Raw genomic sequence first — 15067 nt, 5'->3', positions numbered from 1 at the left:
CTAGGGGACTTATGACCTAAGATGTTGAGTCCCATAGTGCTCAGAGCCATTTGAACCATTTGAAGCAAAAATGTCTAGTAAGCAACATGGGCTTTAGAATGCATACCTTAAGAAACATGAGTGCATACCTTAAGAACCACGAGCACTTGTTCATCTTCGTTAGCGTGAAACACATCTCTTCTATTGAACGAGTGCTCGTAATTCTTAATGTGGGCATTTTCATTTTAGAGCCTCCCTTTACTAGGCAATTTTTTCTTGTTTCGGTCCATAATGCTTCCTTCCAAAATACAGAAAACGAAGAGCTTGGAAGACAGTATCGAAGACGACGCAGCACTTAAATACTCTTAAGGTATGCACATTAGAGCCAATGTTTACTATACTATTTTGCTTCGAATGATCCTTCCTGTCGTATCCCTGAATGTTGACCATTCCTCCTGAGACACCACATGAATAATCGCGGTCGCCCCCATGGAAATTGCATTGTTCGTACAAGACGTCTTCATTGTTACTATGGATGGACATCGCCGTGGAAACCGTGAACGCCATCCTCGCTAGAGCCAGTAGAGCAAAGACCTCCTGCTCACGTCTCTAACGACTGAAGCAGCCATGACGAGCTGTAGACAACATTCAGATGCCAAATATGTGTGGCGTATGGAGCTATGCAAGCAATGTTTATGGCGTTTTCGTATGCCTTATCGATGTTACGTCTATAATCCAAGGTAGTTTTTACTCTTTTATTTGTTATGGATTCTTCTTACGAAATCAAGCTGCGTTCCATGTGAGCCACAGGTTGACTAACTTGGCCTTTATAACTGTCAAACCTCTGTCGTTTACTCACCACGCCCCTTATCAGTATTTACAAAACGTAAAATTGATGTTCGTGTAAATTTTATATGAAAACGTTATGAATTTTAAATGCATAGCACTACCATTTAAGTCATTTCTCTTATTTGGCCATCTTACTATGAAACTACTTTGCTTTTAAGGCATAATTTCAGACTGAATCATAAACGAGACCAGTCTTTGCATAATGCTTAAAAAAGTCTGTTTTTCTTTCACTATCCTCACGGGAAAGTTTAAATTAATAATATTAACGAAACAAACAGGACTCGGACTCGGGACCTATGCCTTTCGCGGGCACGTGCTCAAGCTGTAAGGACAAGTCGTGCCTGAGTAGCTCAAGTTATAGAGCACTGGCCCGTGAAATACAAAGGTCCCGAGATCGAGTCTGGGTCAGGCACAAAGTTTTAATATGCCTGGTAATTTCATATCAAAGCACACACTCCGCTGCGGAGTGAAAATTTCATTCAGGTTTATGACTGATTAGATGGGCAAATCTCAGGAATAATTTTTGGTTTGGAATGTATGCAGTTGTACGGAAAGTATGACATGATGGTAGACGTGCGGCTGCAAACCAGGTTTTTCAAAGGCGTAGGATATATCGGAGTGTTGGGATTCCGTTCTGAGGCTTTGAGTTCTTCTGTATCACCACATCTGAAATGCTTCTATTCTCTTCTTTTCCGGTTTTACCAAAGTCTATGTTTCACTTCCATACAATGATGTGTTCCAAACGTGCTGTCCCAAAAATGTCTTCCTCAAATTAAGGCCTATGTTTGATAGTAGTAGACGTCTCTTGGCCAGGAATGCCCTCTTTGCCAGTGCTGATCTGCTTCTTATGTCCTCCTTGCTCCGTCCATCATCGGTTATTTTGTTGCCTAGGTCGCAGAATTCCTTAACTTCATCAACTTCGTGACCATTAATTCTGATGTTAAGTTTCTCACTGATCCCGTTTTTGATATTTCTCATTTCTTTCGTCATTCTTCGATTTACTCTACATCATACTCATTATATATTTTAATATTCATTCGATTCAGCAGATCCTGTAATTCTTCTTCACTTTCGCTGAGAATAGCAATGTCAGCAGCGAATCGTATCATTGACATTCTTTTATCTTGAATTTTAATTCCACTCCCGAATCTTTCATTTCAATCATTGCTTCTTCGATATACAGATTGAAAAGTAGGAGCGAAAGACTGCACCTCTGTCTTGCACCACCTTTAATCAGGCACATCGTTCATGGCCCACCCCTCTTACTGTTCCCTTTTGACAATTGTGCGTATTGAACATTACTCGTCTTTCCCTATAGCGTACCCGTACTTTCTGAGAATTTCAAACATCGTGCACCGTTTGACACTGTCGAACTCTTTCTTCCAGGTCGACAAATCCTATGGACATGGCACTAGCTTTCTTTAGAATTGCTTACATCATCAACCAAAATTTCACAACTGAATATCTTATGCCTTTACCTATCCTACAGCGAAACTTATCGTCACCTAATACATCTTCAGTTTTCCGTTCTTCTCTATGTTATTCTTGTCAGTAACTTGGATGTATCAGCGGTTACGCTCATTGTGAGATAATTCTCGCACTTGCCAGCTCTTGCAGTCTTCGGAATTGTGGGGTACAGGATTGACGAAAGCATTCAAACTATTTCACGACATGCAAAACACTTACCAGCTGCTACAGTGCACGGACTGTGGGATGTGAAAAGTCAAGTGGCGAAAGGATGTATACTACTGGCCATTAAAATTACTACACCAAGAAGAAATGCAGATGATAAACGAGTATTCATTGGAACAATATGTTGTTGTTGTGGTCTTCAGTCCTGAGACTGGTCTGATGCAGCTCTCCATGCTACCCTGTACTGTGCAAGCTCCCAGTACCTACTCCAACCTACATCCTTCTGAATCTGCTTAGTGTATTCATCTCTTGGGCTCCCTCTACGATTTTTACCGTCCACGCTGCCCTCCAATGCTAAATTTGTGATCCCTTGATGCCTTAGAACATGTCCTACCAACCGGTCCCTTCTTCTTGTCAAGTTGTCCCACAAACTCCTCTTCTCCCCAATTCTATTCAATACGTCCTCATTAGTTATGTGATCTACCCATCTAATCTTCAGCATTCTTCTGTAGCACCACGTTTCGAAAACTTCTATTCTCCTCTTGTGCAAACTATTTATTGTCCATGTTTCACTTCCATACATGGCTACACTCCATGCAAATACATTCAGAAACGACTTTCTGACAGTTAAATCTATACTCGATGTTAACAAATTCCTCTTCTTCAGAAACGCTTTCCTTGCTATTGCCAGTCTACATTTTTTATCCTCTCTACTTCGACCATCATCAGTTATTTTGCTCCCCAAATAGCAAAACTCCTTTACTACTTTAAGTGTCTCATTTCCTAATCTAATTCCCTCAGAATCACCCGACTTAATTCGATTACATTCCATTATCCTCGTTTTGCTTTTGTTGATGTTCATCTTATATCCTCCTTTCAAGACACTGTCCAATCCGTTCAACTGCTCTTCCAAGTTCTTTGCTGTCTCTGACAGAATTACAATGTCATCGGCGAACCTCAAGGTTTTTATTTCTTTTCCATGGATTTTAATACCTACTCCGAATTTTTCTTTTGTTTCCTTTACTGCTTGCTCAATATACAGACTGAATAACATCGGGGAGAGGCTGCAGTCCTGTCTCACTTCCTTCCCAACCACTGCTTCCCTTTCGTGCCCCTCGACTCTTATAACTGCCATGTGGCTTCTGTACAAATTGTAAATAGCCTTTCGCTACCTGTATTTTACCCCTGCCACCTTTATAATTTGAAAGAGAGTATTCCAGTCAACATTGTCAAAACTTTCTCTAAGTCTACAAATGGTAGATACGTAGGTTTGCCTTTCCTTAATCTTTCTTCTAAGATACGTCTTAAGATCAGTATTGAATCACGTGTTCCAATATTTCTACGGAATCCAAACTGATATTCCCCGAGGTCAGCTTCTACAAGTTTTTCCATTCGTCAGTAAAGAATTCGTGTTAGTATTTTGCAGCTGTGACTTATTAAACTGATAGTTCGGTTATTTTCACATCTGTCAACAACTGCTTTCTTTGGGACTGGAATTATTATATTCTTCTTCAAGTCTGAGGGTATTTCGCACGTCTCACACATCTTGGTCACCAAATGGTAGACTTTTGTCAGGACTGGCTCTCCCAAGGCCGTCATCAGTTCTAATGGAATTTTATCTACTCCTGTGTCCTTGTTTCGACTCATGTCTTTCAGCGCTCTGTCAAACTCTTCGCGCAGTATCGTATCTCCTATCTCATCTTTATCTACTTTCTCTTCCATTTCCATAACATTGTCCTCAAGTACATCGCCCTTGTATAGACCCTCTATATACTTCTTCCACCTTTCTGCTTTCCGTTCTTTGCTTAGAACTGGGTTTCCATCTGAGCTCTTGATATTCATACAAGTGGTTCTCTTTTCTGAAAAGGTTTCTTTAATTTTCCTTATGCAGTATCTATCTTACCCCTAGTGAGATAAGCCTATACATCCTTACATTTGTCGTCTAGCCATCCCTGATTAGCCATTTTGCACTTACTGTCGATCTCATTTTTGAGACGTTGGTATTCCTTTGTGCCTGCTACATTTACTGCATTTGTATATTTTCTACTTTCATCAATTAAATTCAGTATTGCTTCTGTTATCGAAGGATTTCTATTAGCCCTCGTCTGTTTACCTACTTGATCCTCTGCGGCCTTCACTACTTCATCCCTCAGAGCTACCCATTCTTCTTCTACTGTATTTCTTTCCCCCATTCCTGCAATTGTTCCCTTATGCTCTCCCTGAAACTCTATAGAACCTCTGGTTTACTCAGTTTACCCAGGTCCCATCTCCTTAATTTCCCACTTTTTTGCAGTTTCTTCAGTTTTAATCTACAGTTCATAACCAATTGATTGTGGTCAGAGTCCACAACTGTCCCTGGAAATTCCTTACTATTTTAAAACCTGCTTCCTAAATCTGTGTCTTACCATTCTACAATTCATCTGATACCTTCTAGTATCTGCAGGCTTCTTCCAGGTATACAACCTCCTTTTATGAGTCTTGAACAAAGTGTTAGCTATGATTATGTTATGTTCTGTGCAAAATTCTACCAGACGGCTTCCTTATTCATTTCTCACACCCAATCCATATTCACCCACTATGTTTCCTTCTCTCCCTTTTCCTACTCTCGAATTGCATTCACCCATGACTATTAAATTTTCGTCTCCCTTCTCTACCTAAATAATTTCTTTTATCTCATCATACATTTCATCAATTTCGTCATCATATGCGGAGCCAGTTGGCATAGACACTTGTACTACTGTAGTAGGCATAGGCTTCGTGTCTATCTTGGCCACAATAAGGCGTTCACTATGCTGTTGGTAGTAGCTTCCCTGGACTCCTATTTTTTATTCATTATTAAACCTACTCCTGCATTACCCCTATTTGATTTTGTATTTATAACCTTGCATTCACTGGACCAAAAGTCTTGTTCCTCCTGCCACCGAATTCACTAATTCCCACTATATCTAACTTTAACCTATCCATTTCCCTTTTTAAATTTTCTAATCTACCTGCCCAATTAAGGGACCTAACATTCCACGCTCCGATCCGTAGAACGCCAGTTTTCTTTCTCCTGATAACGACGTCCTCTTGAGTAGTCCCCGCCTGGAGATCCAAATGGGGGACTATTTTACCTCCAGAATATTTTACCCAAGAGGACATCATCATCATTTAACCATACAGTAAAACTGCATGCCCTCGGGAAAAATTAGGGCTGTAATTTCCCCTTGCTTTCAGCCGTTCGCAGTACCAGCACAGCAAGGCCATTTTGGTTAGTGTTACAAGGCCAGATCAGTCAATCATCCAGACTGCTGCCCCTGCAACTACTGAAATGGCTGCTGCCCTCTTCAGGAGCCACACGTTTGTCTGGCCTCTCAACAGATCCCCCTCCGTTGTGGTTGCTCCTAGGTATGGCCATCTGTATCGCTGAGGCACGCAAGCCTCCCCACCAACGACAAAGTCCATGGTTCATGGGGGTGGACAAATATATTATACTATAGTTCAATTCTATTATCTTGGCGGTTCGTGCATGCCCGCCCAGATGGGGCAGATTGCTGCGATGCCAGTTGTACGCGTCAAGAGAAGCAGCGCCTTAGTATAGTTCACAAACTTACGTTTAGAGGGGAGCGAGCAGTTTATGAAGTAAAGCCACCACGGCCGCATTAACCCTTTCGCTACTACAGAGACGTGCTCCCCGCATTCCGCGATGTGCGCGATTTTGTCATCACTGCATTACTCGCCTGTGTAGATACATGGTGTTTCGACTGCTTTGACATACTTTATCATTCGATTTCATAAAATCTATTTGGCCCAAAAATTTTATTTTTTCATATCTTCTTGACTGGTACCTCCCCCCCCCCCCCCCCCCTATAAATGAATTAATTTTGTTTCGATGTTCAACGCAGTTATTGTGCAGCATTAAATGTAGTAAACCATTGCACGAAATTTTGAAGAGTTTGCAGAGGTAAAAGTCCATAGCGTATACTTTCCATATGCTTGATTTTAGTTGCCACTAGAAATTTCAAAAAATTGCATTCAAACGAATAAAATTCATGAAGTAAGACACTTCGATATTCTTTATAAATAAAGAAAATATTGAGTACCGAACAAGGTTTGATCTTAGACACTTTCGCTAAGCAGCCATACATTTTAACCATTACGCTAACGCAGCTCGTCATGCAATGATTCTCCCGGTGGACTTTAAACTATCAAGCAAAATACCGACAAACACTGTTGGTATGACTATGAATTACTCACGTTTCGTCAAAGTACAATAGGAAATTGCGAAAAAGCGGTTAGTGAGAATGATACAAACACCTTTCCTTGCTATCGCCTGAATTAGGAGGCTTAATGCTTGTTCGGTTTAATTAATTAATAGAATATGAAGCAATTGGTATAAAGAATGCTTTTTCCAAACGTACTATAAAAGAAAGTCTGCTATGAAGACATTGCTTTTGTTCAATTACTTTATCTAAGACTGATCGTTTCTAAAACTGAAGACACTCGTCTGTGCTTTGCACTGCAGTCGAGCTCTGGCAACGTCGTTCTCTGTTCATTGGCTGACTATGTTTTGTGACGTCAAATGCGCAGAACGAACTTAAACTCGGCCGCCGTCATAAATGACGTGCACTTGAACTACTAGAATATATTATACTAGAATATATTATACTAGAACTGACATATGATTACATTTTCACGCAATTTGGGTGCATAGATCCTGAGAAATCAGTACCCAGAACAACCACATCTGGCGGTAATAACGGCCTTGATACGCCTGGGCATTGAGTCAAGCAGAGCTTGGATGGCGTGTACAGGTACAGCTGCCCATGCAGCTTCAACACGATACCACAGTTCATCAAGAGAAGTGACTGGCGTATTGTGACGGGCCAGTTGCTCGGCCACCATTGACCAGACGTTTTCAATTGGTGAGAGATCTGGAGAATGTGCTGGCCAGGGCAACATCCGAACATTTTCTGTACCCAGAAAGGCCCGTACAGGACGTGAAACAAGCGGTCTTGCATTATCCTGCTGAAATGTAGGGTTCGGAAGGGATTGAATGAAGGATAGAGCCACAGGTCATATGACATCTGAAATGTATCGTCCGCTGTTCAAAATGCCGTCAATGCGAACAAGACGTGACCGAGACTTGTAGCCAGTGGCACCCCATACCATCACGCAGGGTGATACGCCAGTATGGCGATGACGAATACACACTTCCAATGTGGGTTCACCACGATGTCGCCAAACACAGATGTGACCATCATGATGCTGGAAACAGAACCTGGATTCATCCGAAAAAATGACATGTTGCCATTCGTGCACCCTGGTTCGTCGTTGAGTACACCATCGCAGGCCCTCCTGTCTGTGATGCAGCGTCAAGGGTAACCGCAGCCATGGTCTCCGAGCTGATAGTCCATGCTGCAGCAAACGTCATCGAATTGTACGTGCAGATGGTTGTTGTCTTGCAAACGTCCCATCTGTTGACTCAGGGATCGAGACGTGGCTGCACGATCCGTTACGGCCATGCGGATAAGATGCCTGTCATCTCGACTGCTAGTTATACGAAACTGCTGGGATCCAGCATGGTGTTCTGTGGTGAGCATACTGTAAGACCTTCGGTACACACACCATAAGATTATTTGACTTGTCGCTCTAGCGAAATAGGCGAGTGTCCGCAATATGTCTCGTGGTCTTATCGTGGCGTGTTTATCTTCTGCCGTTAGGTCAGACGATAGAAAAGCAACTTGCACGCTTAGAGTAGCAGATTGATGGTGACCAACTTTAAACAGAACTTGATTAATTTTCACAAACATTTATTAAAATAATAACAATCATAAACCTTACTTAACTTGATTCTGGATGCTATTTACAATTGACAATCTGAAGTTCCTTTGGTCTTGGTACGTTAATCTTATTTTCACATATCTCTGATACTTGACGAAGTGTCTATTCATTATTCTTCATGGATATGTACAGGAATATGGTAATCTTATTAAGCGCAGACTGAAACTTGACTGCAGACTAATGCAGACTAATCTGAGGTCTGTACACTCGTTATGATACCTCAAGTGGTCAGGTATCACCGCGCGAGTGTGATCCGCGAGGAGAAAAGGTTCTATGTTAGCAGCAATCTTATTGGCTGCGTTACATATTAAAACGCGGATCGGCGGAAACAGAATTTGGTCTGTCTCTAAGACAGCGCCATCTCGTAGTGCGGAGACGGACGAGCGCTGCGCCTGCGCTGTTGGGATTAGCGTGGCGCGCTCTATTGGGAAAGTTGTGTACGCGCTGACTACGCGGAACTATGTACACAACACGTTCCATATTACCCTCCTGAACGTACCGATTCCATATTCTGCTAACAGTCATTGGATCTCGACCAACGCGAGCAGCAATGTCGCGAAACGATAAACTGCAATCGCGATAGGCTAAAATCCGACCTTTATCAAAGTCGGAAACGTGATGGTACACATTTCTCCTCCTTACACGAGGTATCACAACAACGTTTCACCAGGTAACGCCGGTCAACTGCTGTTTGTGTGTAAGGAATCGGTTGGAAACTTTCCTCATGTCAGCACGTTGTAGGTGTCGCCACCAGCGCCAACCTTGTGAGAATGCTCTGAAAAGCTAATCATTTGCATATCACAGCATCTTCTTCCTGTCGGTTAAATTTCCCATCTGTAGCACGTCATCTTCCTGGTGTTGCAATTTTGATGGAGAGTAGTGTAATTCTCGCACTTACCAGCTCTTGCGGTCTTCGGAATTGTGAGGTTCTGGATTGGCGAATGCATTCAAACTATTTCACGACATGCAAAACACTTACCAGCTAATACAGGGCACGACGGACGGTGTATCTCAAAAGAAAAGGGAAAAAAAAATATATTTTACATGTAACCTTCATTGGACGATATTCGTCCGTAGAATGTTTTATATTCAAAGATTTAGCGAAAATGTTGATTAACTTGTTGAGTTCGTACACGAAACTGTTGTGAAAGCTTGCTGTAACGCACGCCGGACGGCAGTGCCTGCCCAACCCCCCCCCCCCCCCCCCCCCCCCTCCACACCTGTGATTTCGCACTCTCTCCGGCGCCGTCTCCGTTCCCGCCACACTCGCGGGGGCTGTTGGGAAACGACGCTTGCCGCCGCCTGTTCAGAAGACTTCCTGCGACGATGCAACTTCGCGGCAGCCCGCCCACCGCGTCTCCAGCGCGCCGTGTCGCTTTGGTTTTACGACACGCGCCACTCCGCTGTAATTACAGCCGCCTCTGCGGTAACGAACTTCATAAAATGCGGACGCGGCAACGACCAATTACTCCAGTGCCACACTGAGACCATCCGAAGCTAAAATATGGCAGCGGCTGGGGAAGGCGGCGCGGCGCGTCTGCCGTTTCTCTGCCACACGTGCTTATATAGCTGACGGCAAGGAATGCGGCGGTATCGAGGCGTAGCTGTAATTTATAACGGCACTGAAATACGGCGCTTCGCCCTCTCAGAAAAAGTGCATTACGCCCGTAACGTTTCATGGTATATCTATAAATGACCTACCAAACAATGTTTCAAACTCGTTGAGGACTGTTGCGAATGGCTCAAGTGTGCACGTAGTTGCCGACACAGATTTTTTTTTCCTTTTTAGAGAGACAAAATTCCTAACGATCTGTCTTTGGCACCGTAGCTACTGTACATAATGCACAGAAAGAAATGAAAAATCTCTTACGTTGTAATTATAAGAATGGCGCCTATTGGAATGAGTCACAACCTTTGTGCATACGGGACTATCTGATTTATGTGTTTTATGCTGGTACGACCGCATCATTTTAGATCTGGGGAAAGCAGATGAAATAATGAGAATTTATCAAATGAATCCTTGGCAAGTGAATTCACCACAAAGGAAGGCAACGGAAACCTCGGCCACCAAATAGGTGCATAATATTAGTCGAGTACGGAGATCATAGGACGGATGGCTTTTGTCTAATAAGATGGCGAATCAATAACAAGAAAATTGTTGAAATTTTGTGCGGCATCAGGCCTCCTACACAATTTAATCTGACGATGATTTTAATGTGTCTTTGCGTGGCGAGTTCCCCGACCAGCCAACCATATTTATGTCACAAACATTTTCATTAACTCGACTGACATATGAAAACGATACAAACAGATACGCAGGAGAATGTATGTGAAGTTTCTTTGGCTGGGGCTGTGGTTATACTGCATTCGCTTTTCGTTTAAACCCGAGGGACCACTTGTAAAACAGCACTACAATCTCGAGAGAGGGCGCCAAACATTTTTAAATCCACCCATCCACCGATTCATAAAAGAGAAGCTGCGCTGTTTGTCACGGATTTTTTTCGTTATCGTAAAAGTCATAGGCACTTAACCATCGAAAGCTGCAGCAGACACGTTCTGTATCGCTGAGAGACCAACTTTCTGTAGTCAGTCTCCATGTGCCCACACGATTCAACAAAATATTGCTGCCTCCAACATACCTATCGCCGGCCGGAGTGGCCGAGCGGTTCAGGGCGCTACTGTCTGGAACCGTGCGACCGCTACGGTCGCAGGTTCGAATCCTGCCTCGGGCATGGATGTGTGTGATGTCCTTAGGTTAGTTAGGTTTAGGTAGTTGTAAGTTCTAGGGGACTGATGACATCAGCAGTTAAGTCCCATAGTGCTCAGAGCCATTTGAACCAACATACCTATCAATGAGTACGTGGTGAACATTAGACAATAACTGACGATTTGAATGGAAACTGGGCAAGCAGATAATCAATAGCATTGTGGATTATTTACTTTTTACTTCCTAATTAGCCAGCTTTCGAGTCACTGCTGTCTCGTCATCGTGTGGTGGGTGTTTATGCAGTGGGCACTTAAGTGTTGTGTTTACAAACCATGCTCACAGCTCCCTGGATTTCACTACATCACCATAATTCCAGTGACTAGCTGCTTACGGTTTACAGTATACATTGCCCGTAAACACCAGCCAGCTGATCATGAACCCACAGTGGCTGAAAGTTGGCTAGTGGGATATTAAAATGTCTTATTTTGCTTATGAATCATCCACTATTTAGCCACTGTCACAGCATACAGCGTCCAGAATGGGGAACACAACACTAAATTACATAAGATCAGGCAAAATATTGGGCTGCTGACAATCCTTCCTTCCTCTTGCCGTCTGACGGCAGATCAGGAAGGGGTAGGGGTAAATGATTCTGGTATACACTCAATCTTCAACCACAAACCGTTAAGCCAGTTGCCCAGAACTAATGTTTTAAGTCAACACATATTGACTTTCAGTATCTAATTTACGTACAGTAATAGTGATATGGGTATGTGCTTAATGAGTAATGCATTTTCTGTTCAGATTTTCGTGAGCTTTTTCAGGGAACGACGTGGACAGCATATAACTTTGTCTCCATTGCTCCATTCCTCTCACTGATTACTCCATGAGGGGTAAGGGGCCCTACAGTGGGTGTACCACCAGCCAACCTGAGTCACTGCAACCACGAAATATGTAGAATTTGTACCTCGTGGTTTTAATCTAATTCCCATGTCTGCGAAAAGACACAGAGGTAACAAACACTTAAATGTTACGTTTATCTGAGACTAAAATTATGATTTACGTTAACATCTTTTTAGTGCGAAAGGAAACGAAAAATTCCCGAATGACTACTACAGCACTGTTTGACTACAATCGTTGTCAAAGACCAGAGTAAAAACTCATGAAATTTATTCGCAAACTGCGGATACAGTACCATCATTGGTATACCGTTTATAACACTACAACAGCGTATTTACGTAGCTTATACTACGAAATACCAAATTTGGCTTAGTACATACGATGTCCCAACAGAACAATTAGTCCTGTCACGGAAAAGCCACGTATAACACTCCTGTCTGCTACTGCTATACCATAACCCCAAAGCAGGAGGCAATTTGCAAAACGGAATTATTTTGTTATAGTAATTATGGTATAAAGCAACAGAGCAGTGTTACCCTCTGAGAGGAATTTTGTTATGTTGACCGTGTTGTTCCTAACGGAGGTGGCTTATCGGAAATGAAAGTCAGAATTACGTAAATATTTGGACAGTAACAAACGAAATTTTGTTTATCTGCACTGTTTAATGGATAAAGAAAACGGTCGCCAGCCTAACTAGGCAAGAGAATGGTTAACATTCTCGTTTAAGAAAGTAGGTCTAAGTAACTATAACGGACAAACACAACCTAGACTTGGCCACACGCGAGTGCAATGAACTCTGACACACATATGTTTTAAGATTGAAGCTAACAACTGGAGCAGCACAAACTTTTTGCAAAATTATAACACGTACAGAAAAACACTATCACTTACAAGGCTTACACAAATTGAGTGGTCTTTATACTGTTAATAAGCACACAAGAGAGACAAACAGTAGTCATGAACGTATAATTTCCTACTATGCAGTTTTCCACTTTTACTACCGTGAGACATAAAATTAACATTTATGTAAGATACTGACTCACTTTCTGCGATTTACAACAGGCAGTAATGTGATCATTTACTAAGCAAAACTTTATAAAGCTCAGTCTTAAGAACTTTTAATTTGAAGTTGGCAACAACACATTAATAAGCAGTTTTACTAGGAAAATTATTTTCAGCAAGCATCATTAACTTTAACTCACTCTCTAGACACATTAACTTTAACTTTCTCTTTACTATGTTCAAGAGGCATTAAATAGAAAACTGGGTTTTAACATACTTTCAGTAAGGACACTCGGTAATCACTTTAGTTCAAACGGAAAGGAACCTGAGAGGTGTTATGATGAGGAGAAAATTCGAGGTTGGTACATAAATTCAGACATAAATTACCTTGTATTTGAGCACAATAACACATCCATTAAGCTGATCCTTCACTGTACATCGTTATAGTATTACGTTACAGTGATTGCGCAACGTGGTGGCAACTGCATGTTAGTAGGTGGAATTGTAGGCAGAATTGCTGGACTCTCTCATTTCTTGGTGGCGATGATAGATACAAATTCCAGAATGGTTCCAGCTATTTATCCATCCAACCGAGGCCTTGGAAAGAAGCAGGAAAAGCCTCTCTCGGAACCAGCACTATGCAACTTTTGCATGGCAGTTCACAGTTTGGTAGCTCGTCCCCGACCGGTGGCTCGTCCCCGACTGCTTGCTTGTCACCGACTGACTATGAGTTCCACCTTTTCTACACAGGCCAGCCACACTTTGCGCGCGCTACACAGTTCCGTTCCCAAGGGGAACCACTACACCTCTTATACACAGAATACTAAGAGCCCTAAGTGAGGATCAGCAATTTACGTAACAGCAACCAAATGCATTAAATAAAACAAAACATTTACACCTATTGACATCTTTACAAAAAAATGTTCACACAAACTTGCAATTATATACAGTAATTTTTGTTCCCTCCAAATGGGACAAAGCATTTAAATGACAGATACACTACTTTGCATTGAACCAAACCATGATATCAAAGTTTGTACAAAGAAAGGAGTATACAATTTTATGTTATCGATTCAAACAAACACATTTACAGAAGCTGAATGATGTAACATTAAATGAAACAACGGCAAAATAAATCAGTAGAGCATTAGAGCCATGGTGTTACACGTTTACTGGAAAGAACTGAAAATTTTGTCTGATCGGGACTCGAACTCTGATTTCCAACTTTACTACAGCTGTCGCCTTGACGGATTCGGCTTCCCGGACAAGCTTCGCGGACAGACCCTGACTTCCATATGTTCCAGTGTCTGCTACCCATAATCCTCGTACAATGATGTTATTCCCGCACAGGGATTTACTTAGTTTGCTGGTCATATTACCTTGTCTTTGGCATGAAATTCATCATTTCAGTTTCTGTATTTGACGACACTGTTGCTGCTGTGGGAACACCGGCTCCGTCGGATCACGGAATTTAAGCGCTGTCGGGCCTGGTTAGCATTTGGATGGGTGGCCGTTTGGGTCTGCTGAGCGCCGTTGGCAAGCGGGGTGCAATCAGCCATTGTGAGGTCAATTGAGTAGCAGTTCAGATTACGAAAACAGACAAAGGCCAGGAGAGCAGTGTGCTAACAACATGACCCCCGCCACCGCATCCGAAAGCAGTGACGGCCGTTGGGTGAGGATGACACTCACTCGGCCGGTACCGTAGGGCCTTAGGAGGCCTGTTCGCACGGAGGGAGTATTTGACAATGTCTGTAAAGGTCGATGCAACGTTTCTTCGGACTTGGCATGCATATCCGAAGGAACAGACTGCTGACATCCTTGCTTCCTTCAGAATGGTTTATTAATAAGGAGCTGGACCACCGTTTGCCCTAATTCAGCCGTGATTATTCTTGGAATACTGTAATATAACGATTAAATAGTCTCCAGTGGAATGTTATGCCAGTCTTTCATCAGAGCCTCTTCTATAGTAACGTGGGAGGCGGAAATCTGCTCCGGTGTCTGCGCTCCAATACCGCCCACAAGTGTTCGAAAATGTTCAAGACCGGGGACTGTGCTCTCCCGGGAAGACTCTGCAGTTCAATTGTATGCTCCTCACACGACGATTGTACTGTACTGGCTGTGTGAATGGGTGCAATATCATCGTGAAATATGGCATCATTGTTGGGTAACTACATT

This window comes from Schistocerca nitens, chromosome 6 (assembly GCF_023898315.1).
Source record: "Schistocerca nitens isolate TAMUIC-IGC-003100 chromosome 6, iqSchNite1.1, whole genome shotgun sequence".
Taxonomy (NCBI): Eukaryota; Metazoa; Arthropoda; class Insecta; order Orthoptera; family Acrididae; genus Schistocerca; species Schistocerca nitens.
Note: the sequence above shows the minus strand (reverse complement) of the source record.